Here is a 22,664-nt window from a genome sequence, read left to right on the forward strand (position 1 = left end):
AAATTTTTTAAAGGAGTTGAGTGAACATATTTATTTATAGAGAATTCCTTTAATATATGTAGGTTTTATCTGTGCCCATGGGTATTCTAAATTGCCTCTCTCAATCAAGCTAAACCATCAGAGAACTGCATTTTCAAATTTCTGTGCTTTTGTCCCTTCTTGATGCTCTTTGTTGAATTGGGCTTTGGCACTGTGCCCTTGGTTTGAATGAAAGATGTTGTAAGAAGTAGACATAAGGAAACCCTGTTAGACTTCCCAGGATACAGTGTCGGAAAGCAGTATATTATACTGTGACCTCTTTATCCAAGGACCCATGGGAGAAATTTCTTTCAGGGCTCCATGCCAGGAAAAACCATATGTGCAAAATATAAATTTTAACTGGCCATATTTCTCTCTTTGCTTTGGCTGCAAAGAAACTGAAGAGTCAGATTTGTGACCCATAACCAGTAGTTGTAGAGGAACTGCATTTAAATTCTTCGCTTTACCCTGACTTTGATAGACTAATCTATTATATTCTTTCACCTGGATTATTGAAATCAATATTCTTGTCTAATCTTTCTTAGGAATACATTTGTTTAAGTTACCTTAACGTCTTTTTTGGAAGAAGAGTGTGCATTCATACTGAATGAGCCTCACTCCAAATTGACCTACAGTGTCAGAACCTTATCATCCACCTAATACCCTGCAGTTTCTCTTTTCTAATTCATGTTATACAAAGCAGACTTAAACAGAGCAGGGAAGTTACAGAGACTGGGTCAGAGATTGTGAAGGCCTATTACTCAACAACTTTGCTTTTGAACCATAACTGCATACAGGAAAGTGACTGTGACATAGTTTATTTTTTCACTGCCTAGTATGATACCTAGAAGATAGAACACAGTTCATGAGCATAGAATGAATGGATTACTTAATTAAGACCATTATGAAATTGTAAATTATTTCAAGGAGTTCTCCCTAGCAGAGTTATGCTCACAACTAAATTTTTTGATGGACTACTTGTAGCCAGATACTGTGACAAATAGGGAGAAAGAACTGTAATTCAATTGGTCCACCTCGTATGGCTTGAATTTCTATATCAATTGGAAGACTGAATAGTTTTAGAACAGTAGTTTTACAATTCACAGAATTAACATATCTAAAGTTTCTATATTAATCTGTATGTGTGCAAGATAAGTGTCACCTAGCAACCACATATTTCTTTCTCCTGTTAAACAAATTTCTTTAACTTTTGAATATTCTTGAGTACATTTATTCCCTAGATTATGAAATAGAATTGCAATTCTCCACAAACCCTACTAAGAATTCAAGAAATTGATAAAAATGTGCTTTATATTAATTGATATATGCATGTTTACAAGCACATATTAAAGTTTATTAGTATATTTTTACATCATATGATTTTTTTACCTTGTTAATATCATATGCTCATTCCCATCAATACTGAAGAATTAACTGAACACATCAAAATAATTTCTGAATCAGATCTCAGTTGTGCTATTTCAAAAGATAAATTACATAGCAGAAAACTAATAGTTCTTTAATGCAATTGGAAGTACTCAGTGATGTTAAAACATTAATTCAATAGCAATAAGAAATCAGGTCAAATGTGAGCAAATTTCTAAAATTTCCCTGGAAACTATGCAAAGAAGTCTAATTGTATCTGTGATATAGGATCAACAGAGTGGTTGAGAATTAAAAATCTTAAAAATGATTATATGATCTATCTGAAGAAATGCCAGTAGTAACATAGGCCCATTCTGCAAGACATGTTTATTAATTTTTAAAATCATGTGATGCTGATTATCAGATGATGAAGTATAGATAAAACAATGTAATAACTGTATGAAAGAAGAGAGAAGTCATCATCTAAATTGAAAGGTCTTTATTAAAAGGAAAATTACTTTTTAAACCCATTTTAGTATTCTTATAAAAACCTATTTAATCCATATGCTCTGATTTTACATTTTTTAAGTCAAAGAATTCCTTTAATATTTTATTAGAACATTTTATTTCAAACAGATGAGCTAATTTTTTGAGACCCATGCAATTTGTTAACATTATGTAGTTTATCTTTTAACCAAAGTAACTCACAAACTGATGTACAAATTAGTTACATAATGGTTTTAAGTAAGATAATTTAGCTTTACCATATGTTACTAAAACCACTTTAAGTTGTGTTATGTTTAAGAATGAAGACTTCATTTTATATGTCTAATTTATTTTCTTTATAAAGTGATTCAAAATCAGATTAATATAATATTCAGTATGGAATTAAATTTAAAATGTACATGAAGGTATATGCAAAAGGCATTTTAAAATTGAATTTTTCTAGAGATAGCAACACCTAATATTTTCCATCACATACCAAATTTTACTACAATATTTTCATCCTTATCTGTGAACTATGCTTATCTATAAAGCCATTAAAAATATATTGATCTCTGAGTCCCACTTCCAGAAATTATTATTTAACCGCTTTGGTCTTGCCCTAGCCATCAATATTTTTTTTAATTCTCAGGTAATTTTACAATACACAATTGAAGAAATTGCTTTTAACTACTGCATATTTTAATCTTTCAAATTTGAATTTTTGTCAACTCAACAGGTCTTTTAAATTTTGATGCAGCATTATAATGGTGAGATCTTAGGACAGGGGAACACCAAAGTTTTATGTTGGGAAGAAGATATACTGTAGACATTAAGATAGAGATGAGTCATTTCAAGTCCTCCAGATAGTAACATAAATAACATCAAAGTCATCTAAATATTCTTTTTGTTGTGCTGTGTTCAAAAATTTAAGTACAAAACAAACCCTTTTGCTTCTGGGATTGTAAAAGTTATAGAAACTGTCCATTGAAAATATATTTACCAAAAAGAAAAAAAAATGAGAATATACCAAAAAGTTCCATCCCACATTACACCTGTAAAAGAATTATAGTGTTCTGAATAGTACAAAATGGAAATCTTTTCAGAGTTTGCTGGAATGTCATGATTATTCCTGGGGCAGAATTATTTGAGAGGTATTGAATTTAGCTCTGATAGAGGATAGTTACTCCATTGGGGGAAAGCATGAAGCTAACTGCCTATTCACTAGTTTCTCAAGAAATGCTGTATAACTCCTGGGAATACTTAAATTCTGTTAAATAATAGATGTAATGAGAAATCCAAGCATTCTCTCTGCTCCATCCCCAACTTCTCTCTGAAGTGAACACAAATAAGGCATCACCCTTAATTTGCCTTTGCTATGTGCCTCTGGCAGACTTGCTTGATTACCCTCTCACTTCACCATTGTGAGGTGGCTATAATAAGGATAGCTGCCTCATACAGAGGTGTGGGGCACACAAAAAGCACTCAAAGACTTTTAACTATTTATTAGCAGTACAAGGGTTTTTCTGTTTGTTTTTGTATTTCCCTCAGGTAAAATTGTATTTGAAAACCTGTAACCATCTCTGAATATCTCTATAACCCATAATTTAATTAATAGATTATTCTTCATAATTACTCAAAATATTTCTTGATTTGTAAAACAAGCAAATCAAAACTGAAACTTGTTTGAAAGTTGATAAGATATACTTCTGTCTGGGAGAAAATATCGTAATCCACATATCAATAAAACACAAATATCACAAAATAATTATCAAAATTTAAGCTCAAAAATATTCAACTGGACTCTGGCACAAGCACACACCTGTAATCCCAAGCAGCTTGGGAGGCTGAGGAAGGAAGACCACAAGTTCAAAGCCAAAAAGCACAGCAACTTAGCAAGACCCTAAGAAATTTAACAAGACCCTGTCTCAAATAAAAATTTAAAAGGACTGGGGATGTGGCTTGTATTTAAGCACCCTTGGACTCAATCCCTGGTACAAAAAAATAATAATAATTCAATTGGAAAATGAGTTAAGACTATAAACACAATAAATCCATCAAAAAATTTTTTAAAAAACACATGAAAAAGTTTAACATCATAAGAAATTAAAGTAGAAATTATATCACTGTATACTTAATGGAATGACTAAAATTAAAAATTACATTACTAAATGCCCATAAGGATGCAGAGAATTGGTCACCGATACATTGCTGGTTCTGGGAATGAAAAATGGCACAGCCACTTTGGAACAGTATCTGGCAATGACTTATAAAACTAAACATACTATTACCTGAATCAGATCCCACAACTGCGCTCCTGGAAATTTATCCCAGATAGATGAAAACTTGAGTTCATGCAAAGACCTGTACATGAATGTTTATGGTTTTATTTGTAATAGTCAAAAAGTGGAATCATCCATCTGTTCTTTAATAGGAGAACTGTTAAATTTACTGTGCTGCACTCATATTTTGTGATATCACTCAACAACAAAAAGGATCAAACTACTGATACATGAAATAATCTCAGTGACTCTTCAGGGAAAAAAGTGAAATGAAAAAAAGCTAACCTTTAAAAGTTACATATTCTATGGGTCTGGTTATAAAACACCTTAATATGACAAGATTTTAGAAATGGAAGACAGACATCTTGGGAAGGAAGTGAAAGGTGATGGCAGGAGGGAAACAGATGAGGCCATAGAAGAGAAACATGAAGGATCATGTGGTGCTGGAATTATTCAGTATCTTGATCATAGTGGTAGATACAGCAACCTACACATGTGATAAAATTGCATTGACCTATTTATACAACCACACACAAATGAATATAAGAAAACATGAAATCTGGAAAGAATTATGGTCAACAACTAAGTTGTGGTATTTCACTATAGTTTTGCATAATGTTCAAATTGGAGAAAACAGTAAGGTGTACATGAGAAGTCCTGAATTATTTTTAATAACTCCATGCAACTCTAAAATTATCCAAATAAATGTTTTATTTTTTAAAAGCATACTATTCAACCATTAGTTAAGTAATTGCCCTTATCTTGACCTTATCTATTTTTTCCTTGAAATAGTCCTCCTCAATTCATCTTATTTTAAGAAGTCATCAACAACATACAGTTATTGGGCTAAGTTTATAAACTGATTCTTGTTGCTTATCAAGCTAAGATTTCAGAATCTTTTCCTTTCTCCTGTATAAATCATTTTACAAACAATATTCCTAGCACTTGGTGATTGGCAAAAAATTATGAGACTTGTGAAAACAGCACATGCAAAAATGCAGGAAAGATCAGAATCAAGATCAAGTTGTTTCTGGTGAGGTGTTTCATTTTAAAAACATTTAAATGACTTCAATGCTTATAGTCATATAATACTGACCATATTTTACTGCCTGATAAGTAAAATTGAACAAAAGATTTTTAAATGCACTGTGTTGGTGTTGTGCCATTCAAATACTTTAAAATTGTGGTTCTCACAATTGATGCTAAGTACTCTCTTCTGTTAGATTTTTCCCAGTCAATGTAAAAATTCAGAGCTTTCTACACATATCAAACTATCTCATGCCTTTTATTCCTAGATTTCCTTTCTAGAAAAAAGAAAAACCCCTTCTTCATCTGTCATTTCTTTAAAAACAAAAGTATGTTATTTTTTTCTTCAAGGTCTTGTGGATATTTTAAAACAGCATCTATTTGGCTATAACTCTCCCCTATTTTCCTTCCCCACAAAGAATTTATTTCTTCTGTGTTCATAGTGTCTCTGAAACTATTTTTATGAAAAATATTAAGTATTTTCATTTCATTTTACTCTACTGAAGATCTCACAGAATTATCCATGATGTTTTCCTTCACTGGATGATGACCTTCTTGAGGATGGGTCTGAAGGTTTTGCTACTAGTTCTGGGTATGCACTTTATAAGCATTGTTAAAAATAACCTTTTATTTCACTTAACATTTGAAATCACATGAAAGCCTTGTAAATTTAAATTGGTTATGTAATTATGATACACATGCATGCACAAGTTCTCTGACTATTTTTGAAATCTATTCTTCATATTTTCATCAATATAAATATCTATTTATTGAGTGAACTTCCTAAATAATAAAAATGACTATGATGGTAGCAAGTGTATATAAATAACAAAACTCTGTTATATTGAGCAAGGAAACATATCTTGGAAATTTTTAAATCTTATTTTTAAACAATGAAATATTTCAGATTTTCTTAATGTGGTAAAAGATGCTTGCAAATCCTATCCTTGAATATGTTTTAAAATGTACTAATTCAGCACAGAAGTTAGAATGATTAAATAAAAGGATATCTTTCAAAGACTTTAAGATTCAAAGACTTTAAGAAGTTGCACTTGAAGTTTAAGTAAACAAATAATTTTCATTGACATTATATTAAAAATAAAAGGTGAATGTCAGGGAAATAAAATATATAATGCACTAGATCCTTAAGAATAAGTCATGTAGGATAATGCTGACTGACAAAGTTGCTTTATATGAGGCTTAAGGGATAAAATTCATAATATGAAGGTATTTTAAACATGGAAATTACTTAAAGTAGTAAATCAAAATCTTCTACTATGTAAACTGCCCCAAGCACTTAATGTATCCAAAACTGAGCAATAAATCTTAATTGTGAATATTTAGTTCAACAATGGTAACTGGTATGCTAATTTGTATTTAACAGAAACAACTTATTTAGCCCCAGTTGCTGAAGACAGCAATTACTCAGTCTTTAGTGATAAATATTCATAAAATGCCAAATTGAGAGTTTTGAAAAGATTATGATGCATTTCTGTATCAAATATGTCACACATCTGGATTTAACCGCAACTAAGCAGAGTTGAGGAAGGGGACCAGGGGCAGAGGAGAGAAGGGAAAGGGACCATTCCAAGGAACAAAATTGACCAAACTATGTGGTAATAATGTATGTATGTACAAACATGTAACAACAAATTCCACATTGTGTATAATTATTTTGTGTACAAATAAAAAAATTAAAGATAAATATAAAACTTCTCTACCAAAAAATCAAAAACAGAAACTAGCAGATAAATAGGTAAAATTAGTGAATTATTATAGGAAAAGAGATTTCAACAAGTTAACAAAGTCCAGTGTGTCAGTGGCATAGCCACTTAAAACTAACTTTTAGAAAATCAGAAATAATTAATTGTGAAGCACAATTGTCACAGAGGTGAAATTGGTTCTTGCACATTCCTGGTTGCTTAGAAAAGCTGACTGCAATGTCCTTATTGGATCTCCATTTCTCAGGGGCACCTGCATTTGTCTCTCTTTTTTTTTTTATAGTATTTTTTTATTGTAAAAAAATGGGATACATGTTGTTTCTCTGTTTGTACATGGCGTAAAGGCATACCATTTGTGTAATCATAAATTTACATAGGGTAATGTTGTTTGATTCATTCTGTTATTTTTTCCTTTCCCTCCCACCCCTCCCACCCTTCTTTTCCCTCTATACAGTCCTTCCTTCCTCCATTCTTGCCCCCCCCAACCCTAACTCTAACCCTAACACTAACCCCTCCCACCTCCCATTATGTGTCATCATCCACTTATTAGCGATATCATTCGTCCTTTGGTTTTTTGAGATGGGCTTAACTCACTTAGCATGATATTCTCCAATTTCATCCATTTGCCTGCAAATGACATAATTTTATCATTCTTTATGGCTGAGTAATATTCCATTGTATATATATACCACAGATTCTTTATCCATTCATCAATTGAAGGACATATAGGTTGGTTCCACAATCTGGCTATTGTGAACTGAGCAGCTATGAACATTGATGTGGCTGTGTCTCTGTAATATGCTGATTTTAAGTCCTTTGGGTATAGGCCAAGGAGTGGGATAGCTGGGTCAAATGGTGGTTCCATTCCAAGTTTTCTAAGGAGTCTCCATACTGCTTTCCAGAGTGGCTGCACTAATTTGCAGCCCCAACAGCAAAGTATGAGTGTACCTTTCTCCCCACATTCTCGCCAACAACCTGTTGTTGCTTGTATTCTTGATAATCGCCATTCTACCTGGGGTGAGATGGAATCTTAGGATGGTTTTGATTTGCATTTCTCTTATTACTAGAGATGTTGAACATTTTCCCATATGTTTGTTGATTGCTTGTAGATTTTCTTCTGTGAAGTGTCTATTCATTTCCTTCTGTGAAGTGTCTATTCATGCCCATTTGTTGATTGGATTATTTGCATTCTTGGTGTAGAGTTTTTTGAGTTCTTTATAGATTCTACAGATTAGTGCTCTATCTGAAGTATGATTGGCAAAGATTTTCTCCCACTCTGTAGGCTCTTTCTTTGCATTGCTGATAGTTTCCTTTGCTGAGAGAAAGCTTTTTAGTTTGAATCTATCCCAGTTATTGATTCTTGCTTTTATTTCTTGTGCTATGGGAGTCCTGTTGAGGAAGTCTGGTCCTAAGCCGACATGTTGAAGCTCTGGACATACTTTTTCTTCTATAAGATGCAGGGTCTCTGGTCTGATTCCGAGGTCCTTAATCCATTTTGAGTTGAGTTTCGTGCATGGTGAGAGATATGGGTTTAGTTTCATTCTGTTGCATATGGATTTCCAATTCTCCCAGCACCATTTGTTGAAGAGGCTATCTTTTATCCATTGCATATTTTTGGTCCCTTTGTCTAGTATGAGAAAATTGTATTTATTTGGGTTTGTGTCTGTGTCCTCTATTCTGTACCATTGATCCACCTTTCTATTTTGGTACCAATACCATGCCGTTTTTGTTACTATTGCTTTGTAGTAGAGTTGAAGATTTGGTATTGCGATACCCCTGCTTCACTCTTTCTGCCAAGGATTGCTTTAGGAATTCTGGGTTTTTTATTCTTCCAGATGAATTTCATAATTGCTTGCTCTATTTCTGTAAGGTACATCATTGGAATTTTAATTGGAATTGCACTGAATCTGTATAGCACTTTTGGTAGTATGGCCATTTTGACAATATTAATTCTTCCTATCCAAGAACATGGGAGATCTTTCTATCTTCTAAGGTTTTCTTTAATTTCTTTCTTTAGTGTTCTGTAGTTCTCATTGTAGAGGTCTTTCACCTCTTTTGTGAGATTGATTCCCAAGTATTTTACTTTTTTCGAAGCTATTGTGAATGGGGTAGTTTTCCTAATTTCTCTTTCTGAAGATTCATCACTTATGTATAAAAATGCCTTAGATTTATGAGCATTGATCTTATATCCCGCTACTTTACTGAATTCACTTATGAGATCTAAAAGTTTTCTGGTGGAATTTCCTGGTTCCTCTAAGTATATAATCATATCATCAGCAAATAGGGATAGTTTGAGTTCTTCTTTTCCTATTCGTATCCCTTTAATTTCTTTCGTCTGTCTAATTGCTCTGGCTATAGTTTCAAGGACGATATTGAAAAGAAGTGGTGAAAGAGGGCATCCCTGCCTTGTTCCAGTTTTTAGGGGGAATGCTTTCAGTTTTTCACCATTTAGAATGATATTAGCCATGGGCTTAGCATAGATGGCCTTTACAATGTTAAGGAATGTTCCCACTATCCCTATTTTTTCTAGTGTTTTGAGCATGAAGGGGTGCTATATTTTATCAAATGCTTTTTCTGCATCTATTGAAATAATCATGTGATTCTTGACTTTAAGCCTAAACTGAACGAGGAGGACATACACAATTTAAATAGACCAATTTCAAGTAATGAAATAGAAGAAGTCATCAAAAGCCTACCAACAAAGAAAAGTCCAGGACCAGATGGGTTCTCAGCCGAGTACTAGAAAACCTTTAAAGAAGAGCTCATTCCAATACTTCTCAAAGTATTCCATAAAATAGAAGAGGAGGGAACCCTCCCAAACTCATTCTATGAAGCCAATATTACCCTGATACCTAAACCAGACAGAGATACATCGAGGAAAGAAAATTTCAGACCAATATCCTTAATGAATATCAACGCAAAAATTCTCAACAAAATTTTAGCAAATCGCATACAAAAACATATTAAAAAAATAGTGCACCATGATCAAGTGGGTTTCATCCCAGGAATGCAAGGTTGGTTCAACATCAGGAAATCAATAAATGCATTTGTCTCTTTCCCCCTTTCAAAGCTTGAAAGAGTACCGTGTTTATTCCCTGGTCCTCGCTTGAGGTCAGGTTATTACTATTACTATGACCAGCCTGTGTAGTATAAATGGTTCAGCTTTAATATGGCTTTGGAAGAAATAAACTTGTATTTGAATCCCAACTTTCAATGTGGGCAACTAACTTGTTTCAATGAGTCTCAGACTCTAAATCTATAAAGGGAAGATAAGAAATCCTTTCAGAAGTGATTGCAGCGAGATGATCAATGCAAAGCATTTCCCCAGCATTTGACATCTGTAAGTACTTAAAAAGTATGCAACATAACTATATTACTTTTGTTGTCAAATACTTATCATTCTATAGAATCAGAGATCTTACATTCAGTGCATGCAAACACAGAGGTGTGGCTTCATGGTGAGAATACAGGTCACATTAAAAAGTTAAAAAAATAAATAAATAAATGTCATGAACTACTACTGCCCCAACCTCACCAAACAGAGTATTGCTTTCTCTTCACTTTCTGGGAAAAAATAATAAAATCACAACATTATTCTTGAGAAGAAACTCAGCTGAGCAGTGGCTCCTCCTTTCTTAATCACCTAATTTTCTTCATGGGAATTATTTAAGGACTGCAGTAGGCAGGCAGTTTAAGCCCGAGTTCATTCACCTAGGCAAACACATCATTAAATAATAATCATAATAATTGCTTGCAATGGGTAAATAAAATTATAATTACTAAATGATGTGGTGATAAATGTCTCCATATATATATACCTATTTCATGAGTATGATAAGCATGTATAACAGCAAAAACAGATTTGAATTTATTTTTTTCACGTATTCATATGCCATTTGCAGTACTATAAAATTCATCTTAATAATCATTTCAAGGCAATAGTTCTGAAAGAATCATGGGATTGCCATGGCATGAACTCTTCTGTAATTGTGTCCTTGTAAGATTTAACCTTGATTGTACATTAAATAGCAGTTTAAATTTAAATATAATCAAAAATGTTTGTATAATTGTATCACAACTTCAAACAGTTCCATAACCAACAGATATTTCTATTAAGTATTATTCCAATACCACACATTCACAAAGTAATGTCATTGAAATAAAATATGTGAATAAATCAGAGTTTCATTTACTCCTTTAAAAATGTCTTTAAAGTAATTTTTTAAAAAATCTTTAAAAATGGAGCACACATTCTGAACTATTTCAGTATTCCATCTGGGTTAGTAAACAATATAAAATATTAAATGAATTTTAAGAAAATGGTTTGGGCACACATAGAGAAAATATTACTTAAAAAAAAAATATATATATATATAGGCAGGCACAGTAGCTCATGCCTGTAGTCCTAGTTAGTCAGGTGGCTGAGGCAGGAGGATCACAAATTCAAGGTCAGTCTGGACAACTTAGCAAGGCCCTGTCTCAAAATAGAAAGAATAAAAGGGCCAGGGTGTCATCCAGTGATAGGGCACTTGTCTAATATGCATGAAACCCTGGATTCAGTTTTCAGGACTGGAAAAAAAGTTACCATGAAGTGTAGTTTTAATCTACTTTAAACACTGCAAAGCCTTTTGGTATAGGAAAAAAATGCATCAAAAACTCTGGATGAGGGTTTGGATTGTGGCTCAGTGGTAGAGCACTTGCCTAGCACATGTGAGGCACTGGGTTCAATCCTCAGCACCACATATAAATAAATAAAGTTAAGGTATTGTGTCCATCTACAACTAAAAAAAGTGTATTTCAATAGATGCTAAGAAAGCATTTGATAAAATACAGCACCTTCATGCTTAAAACACTAGATAAAAGAGGAATAGTGGGAACATACCTCAACATTGTAAAGGCTATCTATGCTAAGCCCAAGACCAACATCATTCTAAATGGAGAAAAATTGAAAGCATTCCCCCTAAAAACTGGAAGAAGACAGGAATGCCCTCTTTCACCACTTCTATTCAACATTGTCCTTGAAATACTAGCCAGAGCAATTAGACAGACCAAAGGAATTAAAGAGATAAGAATAGGAAGAGAAGAACTCAAGCTCTCACTATTTGCTTATGGCATGATTTTGTATTTAGAGGATCCAAAAAACTCTAGAAAACTTCTAGAACTAATGAATGAATTCAGCAAAGTAGCAAAATATAAAATCAAAACACATAATTCACTTTGAATTGTTTTGTGCATGGTGAGTGATAGGGGTTAAATATAATTCTGCTACACATGGTTTTCCAGTTTACCCAGCACCATTTGTTGAAGGGGATATCTTTTCTTCAATGTATGTTTACGGTGCCTTTGCTTAGTATGAGGTTACTGTATTTATGTGGGTTTTTCTCTGTGTCTCCTATTCTGTTCTATTGGTCTTCATGTCTGTTTTTGTGTCAACATCATGCTGTTATTGTTACTATAAGTCTGTAGTACCATTTAAGGTCAGGTATTGTGATGCCTCCTATGTCACTTTTCTCACTAAAGATTGTTTTAGCTATTCTCAGTCTCTTATTTTTCCAAATGAATTCCAAGAATGCTCTTTCTATTTCCATGAAGAACATCTTTGGAATTGTAATAGAAATTTCATTAAAACTGTATAGCACTTTTGGTACTATGGACATTTTGACAAAATTAATCCTACCTATTGAAGAACATGAGAGATATTTCCACCTTCTAAAGTTTTAATTTCTTTTACAGTGTTCTGTAGTTTTCATTGGAGAGGTACTTCACTTCTTTTGTTAGATTGATTCTCAAGTATTTCTTTTTTCTTTCTTTTGAGACTATTGTGAATGGGATAGTTTTCCTGATTTCCCTGTCAGCTCATTCATCATTGGTGTATAGGAACATAGTTTATTTATGGGTTTTAATTTTATATGCTGCTACTTTGATGAATTTTTTGAGTTCAAGAAGCTTTCTGAAGGAGGTTTTTTTGAGAATTCTACATATAGAACTATGTAATTGGCAAATAGGGATAGTTTAAGTTCTTCTTTCTCTATTCATATCCCTTTAATTTCTTTCTTTGGTTTAATTGCTCTGGTTAGGGTTTCTAGGACCACATTGAATAGAAGTGGTTAAAGAGGGTATCTCTGTCTTCTTGGCACTGTACAGAAGGAATGCTTTCAAATTTTTTTCCATTTAGAACGATGTTGGCTTTGGGCTTAGTATAGATAGCTTTACAATGCTACAATGTTGAGGTATGTTCCTACGATCCCTAGTTTTTTTCTAGTGTTTTTGAACATGAAAGGTACTGTATATTGTCAGATGTCTTTTCTGCATGTATTAAGAAGATCGTATGAATCTTAGTTTTAAGTCATATTGATGTGGTGAATTACATTTATTGATTTCCAAATGTTGAACCAACCTTGCATCCCTGGGATGAACCCCCTCAATCATGCTGCACTAATCTTGTAATATGTTTTCATATATGATTTGCCAGAATTTTATTAAGAATTTTTGCATTTATGTTCATCAAGGATATTGGTCTGAAATTTTCTTTCCTTGACATATCTTTGGTTTAGTATCAGGGTGATACTAGCCTCATAGAATGAGTTTGTAAGTGTTCCCTCCTTTTATATTTCTGGGAATGATTTGAGGACTGTTGGTGGAAAGTTTTTCTTTGAAGGTCTGTAGAACTCAGCTGAGCATCCATCTGATCTTGGGGGTTTTTTTGTTGGTAGACTTTTGATGGTGTCTTCCATTTCATTTCTTGAAATTGATCTGTTTAAATTTGCTATGTCCTCCTGATTCAATTTAGGTAGTTCATATGTCTCTAGGAATTTGTTGATGTCTTCTATTTTCTTGGAGTATAGATTTTCAAAGTAGTTTCTAATTATCATCTTTATTTCAGTAATGTCCATGGTGTTACTTTTTTTTTAATCATGAATTTTAGTGATTCGCGTTTTCTCTCTCTTTTTATCCCTTAGCTTAGCTAAGGGTTTAACAACTTTATTTATGTTTTCAAAGAACCAACATTGTTTTGATTATTTAAATTATTTTTGTTTCAATTTCATTGATTTTGGATCTGATTTAATTATTTTCTGTCTTCCTTTGGTATTGATTTGTTCTTTTTTCTAGAACTTTGAGATATAAAGTAAAATTATTTATTTGGAAACTTTCTATTCTTTTAATGAATGATCTCAATACAATGAACTTTCCTCATAGAATTGCCTGCACAGTGTCCCAGGTATTTTGATAAGTTGTGTCACTATTCTCATGTTCCTCTAAGTATTTTTTTTTAATTTCATTTCTGATTTCTTCAGCTATCCACTGGTCTTTCAATAGCATCTTATTTAGTCTTCAGGTGTTATAGTAGCATCTTTTTATTTTATCATTCTCATTTCATTCCGTTTTGATCTGATAAAAAGCAAGGTATCATCTATATTTTTTTATATCTTCTATGAGTTGTCTTGTGACCTCAGATATAATCTATTTTAGGGAAGGATACATGTGCTGCTGAGAAGAAAGTGTATTCATTGATGGATGAAGCATTCTATATATGTCTGTTAAACCTAAATTATTAATTATACTTTTTAGTTCTATAGCTTCTTTTTTTAGTTTTGGTTTGAAGGATCTATCCAGTGATGAGAGAGGCATGCTGAAGTCACTGAGTATTATGAGTATTATTGTGTTGAGATCTATTCAATTCCTGAAATAGTGAAAATTTTGATGTAGATGCTCCACTGTTTGGGGCATAAACATTTATGATGGTTATGTCTCATTGATGATAATTACCTTAAGCAATATTAAATACCCTCCTTTGTCTCTTCCGATTAACTTTGGCTTGAAATTTTCTCTATCTGATATAAGGATAGAAATCCCTGCTTGTGAATGATATGCTTTTTTTCCCCCCCATCCTTTTACCTTCGGTCTGTGTGTCTTTGCCTGTGAGATGAGTCTTGGATGTTAAGAGCTGTGAACAAATTGTGGACTTGTCTGAGCCATCTCTAAGTGGAGGCATGCCCCTTGGAGAACTCTCTGTGTCATCTCACCAATCTGAGACCACTCTCTTGCCTTGGCAACATCCTGCTCAAAGAGAATTCTATGATATACCTTGTAATTTATTGGTCCAAACAACCCTAGATTCAAGCACAACTCTCCGAAGGTGGAAAGAGATACCAGTGAACCCAAATAGCCTTGAGGTGCTAGCTGCCTGACAGAGGCATTATTGTACAAGTGATAAGTATCCAATCAGGTCAGTTTCCCCATAGCCTCTCACTTCTTGTTTAATCTTAAAATCCTTTTTCTCAAAATAAATCCCTTCAATGTGCTTCCCTATTGTAAAGCACATGGCTTTACAATAAATGTAAAAGTGCTTCCTAAGTAAAGCACATGGAGCCTCATTCTTTAAGATTGGATTCACCAGGTCCATTCCTTCCACAATGTCCTTGCTGTGAAACTATTTTCCTGTGCATTTGTCTTTTCTTTTTTATTAATTATTTCCAACTTTAAATTTCTCATCTGGCTCATACCTCTATGTGGTTATCTGATCCCTCATTGTGCAAGACACAGCGACACTTTGAGACAGCATTTTGTTGAGTCTTGCTTTTTAATTCAATCTGCCAGTCTGTGTCTTTTGATTGAGTAGTTTACGCCATTTGCATTACATATTTTTATTGAGAAATTACATTTTTCCCTGTCATTTTGATTTATTTCCTTTTTTTTTTTTTTAAATTCACTTCTGGGTTTTTTTCAACTCTAGTGTAGTTCTTCCCTTTGCCAGTTTTCACTTTTATTTGTCATTTCTTCTTCATGAAATATTTTGTTGCATGTGTTTTGTGGTATAGGTTTTCTAATTATGAATTCTTTTAATCATCGTTTATTGTAGAAGATTTTTATTTCATCATCAATTCTGAAGCTTTATTTGCAGTATCTAGTATTCTTGGTTTATTTCCATTTTATTTCAGGGCTTGGTATATACCATTCCAAGACCTTCTAGCTTTAAAGGTCTTGGTTAAAAAAAAAAAAAAAAAAAAAAAAAAAAAAAAAAATCAGCTGCGATGGAGATTGGTTCCCCTTTAAATATGACTAGTCATTTTTCTCTGACATTCTTTAAAATTCTATCCTTATTCTATATGTTAGGCATTTCACAAAATGTGCCTTGGTGTGGGTCTGTTATCATCTTGTATATTTGCAGTCCTATATGCCTCCTGTATTTGATTTTTCCATTTCATTCTTAAGACTTGGGAAATTTTCATATACTGTTTCATTGAAAAGATGGTGCTTTCCTTTGGTTTGTATCTCTGAGCCTTTGTCTATCCTGATAAATCTTATGTTTGGTCCTTTCATGTAATCCCATATTTCTTGAAAGTTTTGTACATGTTCTATTATCTTCTTTTTTCCATGGGCACCTTTATTTTCAAGATCGTATATGTTGACTTCATCACATGAAACTCTGGTGAATAAGTGGTCTAGCCTGCTGGTGATGCTTTCCAGTGAATATTTAATTTGGTTTTATTGATTCCTGCATTTCAAGGATTTTTGCTTAATTTTTTTTCAGAATCTCTATCTCTTTATTGAAATAATCCTTTGTTTCCTGTATTTTCTCCCTCATATCATCTTTTATCTCAAAGATTAATTTAACTGTGAACATTCTAAACTTCTTCGCTGACATTTCTTCCATTGTGGTAGTGTTGGATTCTGTTATTGAAGTATTTTGGTTTGTTTGGGGTGACTTTCTCCTTTCCTTTTTCATGTTTTTGTGTGTCTACTCATCTAAAAATTGATTTTGAAGCAGTAGAGTTTCTACCCTGTGAACTTACAGGGTCACTGAAGGTTTCTAGTACCTCACAGGTTAGGAGAAGACAGATAGTAACATCAACCAATGTAAACAATACACAGCATTAAAGCAAATAGTTCCTGGTATAGAATCTACAATGTTGTCACAATAATCAGAAAGAATATGATCACTTGTTGCCCACAATATAAACAGTAAGTTTACAAAAGAGTTTACAATTTCAGGTGGTGAATAGGGGTAGAACAAAAGTGATGTAGGATATGATGATTATGAAAGAGGGGATAAAAAAATAGAAGTAAAAAATTAAAGGAAGAGTGAAAGAGAGATCAATAGTGATTGACTTAGCAGAGGAAAAGAGAGTAAGAGAGTTAAGGGAAACAAATAAGTGACAGAAAAAATATATAAAATAAAAATTAAAAAATAGAAATAAAAGAATAAATGAAAAATTGTGGAGACATGTTTAAGTGACTCTAGGATGGCAGCTGGTGTTGGGCCAAGAGGTGGTGCATAATTAGTGTTAACATGGCATAATCTCATGACCTTTTGCCTGATTGGTTGATGTCTCTTCAGCCCTCATGGTCAACACGTGTTCCTCATTCTTTCTTGATTGGTACTGTGGCGTGTGCTCTAATCGTTCTGCTAATCCTAAGCTGATTGGCTGCCTTAGTGTATATAAGACATTCTCTTCACCTGGACAAAGGATGAAGGAACGCATCTATAGGAAGCACCTCTGATAAGCAGCACCTCTGATGGGACATAGGACGCACCACTAAGACATACCTCTAGAACGCACCTCTGGCCACACCTCTAAGACGCCCCTCTAAGAAGAAGCAGCAGACCTCTAAGAAGTAGCCTCTCTGAAAGCATAGCCTCTCTGAAAGCACAGCCTCTCTGAAAACATAGCCTCTCTGAAAACATAGCCTTTCTGAAAGCAGTAGCCTCTCTCTGAAAGTGTAGGACCTCTAAAAGCAAGCAAGCCTCTCTTCTTCTATAAACTAGCAAACAAGCAAAAAAGCAGCCGAGAAATAGAAGTAGTTCATTCCCAGTTCGCCTCCAATAAATTCCCATGGGATTGTTGCTGCAGGCAGCAACAAAAAATGATAAAAACTAATTAAACATCTTTGTTCTTCAAAAAATGCTAGAAATGAGAAAAATAAACATATGAAAATGTATATGTGTCTAAAGATGTAGTTCACTGAGGGTAAGAAGACGAGATGGGTGGTATAGAATAGTTCATAGATTCAAAAGGTGAAAAGGGTAAACGCAGAGGTGATATAGAATGTGTTTATGAGTAGTGGGGGAGAAAAAACAATAAGAGAATTAAAGGAAGGTTGAAAAATGAAATTATAGGGAACTATAGAGTTTGTCTATTAGCAAGAAAAAAGAAAAAAATAGAAACAAATGGAGACAGAGTTGTGAAACAGATAATAAAAAATCAACCCAAAATATACTAATCAAAAACCTTAAACCTCAAAAACAGAGCATGAAAAAATAACTATCTTCAAGAAATGATAAAATTCCAAATGGAGAAACAAATATATATATACAAATGTATAAATGTCCATCATGTATCAATCAGTATATTTACAATTGTATACTAATCAGTGTAAGTTCAAAAACAAAATAAAACAAAATCAAAATGAAAACAAAAACAAAACAACATAATAGTCAATGAGAGTATATGCTTGTGTCTGTTCCAAACTGTCTTTCCATTTCTCAGCTTCCCTTTTCAGCAGGATGCTGTGAGGAGCTGTAGAAGATACTTTAGGCTTCACTTCCAAGGTATAGCTGCTGATGGGTTCTATAAGATGAGTTTCTGCAAGTGAAGCTCCAAGGAGCAGGGTTCAGGTCTGGTATTGCCCCAGGTATTTCACTGTGTGGGGAGTTTTTGGGTGATAATGAATTAATGCATTTCTAGAACTGTACCCCATTACTCTCTCCAGGGCACCACTTGTGGGAAGGAGTCAGTCTTTTGCCTGTTCTGTTGTTTGAGATACTGTCCTTTATAACCTCTTGAGGACTGTTTCTGAGCACTGAGTTCAGTCACTCTTCCTGTTCCAGATTCCTGAGCCACTCCCTGTTACTGGTCCTGGGCACTGACAGGTTCAAGGGAGTTGGGGAAAGCAGGTTTTCCCCAGCCTCTCTGACCTGTATTACCCCCAGAAAAAATGGTATCCATGTCAGAAATTCACCCTACCAGAATTTCTCCTGCTTTGTTAGGTTCAATTTAGATCTCATGGTTGGCATCTGCAGGATTCCTATATTGTTTTCAGCTCTAAACTCAAAAATCTAAGTTCCCTGTCTGAGTTGGCACCAGTGCTGCATGGAAGTACAAAATGTCTCCAGCTTGAACTCCCCGTGCACAGCAAGCAGACCAAGTTACATTTGTGCACCATTTTAATGAGCTAAATAGCCTCTGGGTCAGCCCAGGGGAGGCTATCCCTCTGATCCTGGGATTTACCACACCAAGACTTTCCCAGTACCTTACAGTATTTTCAGACCTTGTGTACTAATTTTCCTGCTTCTGCCAGGAGCTCAGTTCCAATTCTGTTTCTTATCCTTGTCTTATGTATCCCAAATTTCCCAGTATTCAAGGCTTTCTATCCAATATTGAGTATAAGAAGAATGCTTTTTTCACTCACCTCCCAGAGAAGTACTTTTCTTGATGTTTGAGTCCAGAGTCAGAGCAGTGAGAAAAGCCACTTTCTGCTAATCTGCTGTCTTGTCTCCTCAGCTCTGGGATCTTTATCTTAAACATGCACTAAATTTTACTATTAAAATACCATTTGATAAACATGAATGTTCCATTTCTAACATTATTAATGTCTCCTCCTAAAGAAAATTTCTATTATAAAATTGATGTTTTCATTTCCAGTTACTCTTGTCCATAGTTTTATAACTAGGTACATCAATAAGCAATATATATTAATGTTTTGCATTTCATTTTTAAATTATACAAATAGTATTACGTGCTAAGTATGTAAGTATGATTCTTCTGCTTAGTTTTTTCAATGATTTTGGCATTGATTTGATGAAGATTTAGGGGCTCTCTCCAAACTTTTTATATTATGACAAACAATGGTTTAACGAATAGCCTTGCATTTGTTTTCTAGAACACATAAAAGAATTCTTTGCTGTATCTAAGTAAGTATGCAATTAGTGGAACATGAGATATTGCATATACACCTTACACTCCCATTTAATTTCCAAATTTATATACTAATCTATTTTATAGATGATTAAACTAAAAATCAGAGTTAATAACATCAAAGCAGGGATTTATATATAGATTTGTTTGACTCCCAAACTTCCTTTCCCCAATGATGCTATCCCTCAAATACAGCATAAGGCATATTTCATGTGAATATGATAGTTGCTAGAAACTGATTTCCTGAAGTTTCTACGAACTTCTGAGTTTCAGAATTTCCTTTGTTCTCTATACTTAGACCTTGAACAATTTAATTTAGATTGCAGTTAAGATTCAAAGGAGATGTTAGCAACCTACAACATAGAAACGATACTAAAGGTAGGGAGCTTAGGAAGAACAGGTAGAAGAGACCTCATCTGATCACTCTTTACCTCCTTGGAACTAAAGTAAGGATTTCTGTACCAGACAAATACAGGACAGAACACAGCAGACTGGGCATTTGTCACAGAGTATCTTAATTTTGGAAACAAAAAAAAGTCAAATAATTTATTACACATATTTATGGATGAAAGTTTCATCATTTCATTGTGCAGGGGGAAGACCACTGATCTTAGTTCCTGGTTAACATGATTAGTTAGCTAGAATAAGAAGTTATTAGAAGAAATGTCTATTTGTAAACCACAGCCAGAGCAAGGTGATGACCCAGTTGTCTTTTTGCTTGGGTCTATGTTGGGAAGAACAGAGAGGAGAACCCAGGTACCTCGAATTTGTTTGTCTCTGAGGATTAGCAGCAAGACACTGTAGATTTACACCCTCATATTTTCCTAGAATTTTTAATCTCACAGGTCCATATAGTTACATATATTTACTGTTAGATTTCTATGAAATTTATTTCATTCATTCTTCCTAATATAGCTTCCTAAAGGGCTAGATGTTTATTCTCGTGAGTTTTTCTCACTCAATTCTTCATGTGAACTTTAAAAATAAAAAGATGTTTTGTCACGATTATATTGCTAAGGAAACCAAGCACCATTAAACTAACAATTAACTTGTTTAAAGTTACAGAATTAAATTTCCTTAATGGAAACTAAAATAATTTAGGTTTCTCTGCCCTTAATGGAAAAGAACAGTGACGAATTTTTATCACTAGACCCACTGCAAAATCTGGTACTCAGTAGAAGTCTATTTATGGAATAAATGAATGTCTGACTCATAAGCCAAGCTTGATGTTGATCTAAGATGCAGTTTGTAATAAGGTTCTGAGTGACATATGCAAACATGAGGTTCTGAGTCCTTTAAGCCAAAACAGTATGTCTTGAACAAATTATAATGCTTTAGTGCCATTCTGAGATTGCATTTTAAAATTGTCAAATACAACAATAACTGGCCTGCAGTAGATATCCAATATTTGTCACTGAATGCTGAATCATCATTATATTTATAGTCAAAATATATTTGATACACAGCATTGAAGTGACCAACAACAAAGTGCAAATAGTGACATTAATTCTTCCCTTACAAACTTGTTTTTTTAAAAAAGTATAAGCTCTTAAGAGTTTTTACTTAATTTATTTTGAGTAGGAAAATGGATATTTAGTATTAAAGGAGATAAGGTTTTCCTAGTTATAGAAACAAGCATATAAATTAGCATTTAGGTTTAGGCCACAGCCACTAAATTATAGTGTAAAGAATTTATTTGCTCATGTTATTTCCATCATACTTTTCAGTATTTAATGTTCTGAACAACCCCAGATAAGTACCAACTGAATTGCATTTGTTCAAATTAAGTCTTTTGTATGGCCCTAATCTTGTGGAGCCCCTTGTTTCTTTTGTTCTATCATCTTCCACACAGAAGCATTAGCATTTCAATCTGCCTTTAATTTCTAACACTATCCTGAATTTCAATTGTGTACAAATCTTAGAACAAACAGTCCAAAGAAAATAGCTGTTAACAGTATCATTTTATATCAAAGGTTTACTTCATAGACTACATGAAAAGAATTATATATTTCAAATCTTAGTGATATACACCCTTATTGAATCATTAATATTGCCAATGAATTTCTTCAAGTCGTTATATTTTCACATTCTTGCAACTAAAAAAAATTGCTGAAAAACTTCATGGTATATTATTTTCTCAGATTAAAAAAAATATACTGCAAAATTATGATTTCTGTCATCTAGTTCATCATTTGTATATTTAATGTAGCATCAAAATGTAGGCTATTATTGAATTTTTTAAAAGGTACTTTGAAAGGACAAATCAATGGCATGATAATTCTTGCCTCTCAAAGACATACATACATACAAATATGAAGAGTGATTAAAGGAATAATATAATGTACAGATATCTATGTACAAATATATAACATTTTCTTCCGGATTTAAGATTTTCAAGGTTTTTTATGGGAAAAAAATCAGGGTTTTCTTTAGTAATGTGTTTTATTTGATAATTTGCAAGAGTTGGTGAAGGTAGCCAAATGAAATAAACATCTTGTAAACTGAATGAAAACATCTGAAAACTACTAAGTTTTTAAACCCAGACCATTGTTAACTATTAATAATGACACAGGAATGATGGCCAAGGGAAGCCTTAATATGTTGTATTGACGCTGTAATAGTATTTCAGATCCTTATCAGTAAAAATAACTTCTTTACTAATTATATTACATTTTTAGCAAACTCAGTACTTAATACAATGCAAAAATTCTCATATTGGAAGGGCCTATTTTCCTATGCAGATAAAAAGTATTCTCTCCTTTACCTGTGAAGGGATTAAGACAAAATGTGAAAAAATATTGGTGATTTCAACTTGTGATTACCTATGGAACTGTAGCTTCACAAAGGGCCAT

General features: G+C 33.4%; 1 protein-coding gene across 1 annotated transcript in view; it reads right to left on the reverse strand.

The window, feature by feature from the left end:
- Lrp1b (LDL receptor related protein 1B) overlaps positions 1-22,664 on the reverse strand; it is a 1,852,169-nt gene that overhangs the window by 599,324 nt on the left and 1,230,181 nt on the right.

The sequence above is a fragment of the Sciurus carolinensis genome, chromosome 3 (genome assembly GCF_902686445.1).
Source record: "Sciurus carolinensis chromosome 3, mSciCar1.2, whole genome shotgun sequence".
Taxonomy (NCBI): domain Eukaryota; kingdom Metazoa; phylum Chordata; class Mammalia; order Rodentia; family Sciuridae; genus Sciurus; species Sciurus carolinensis.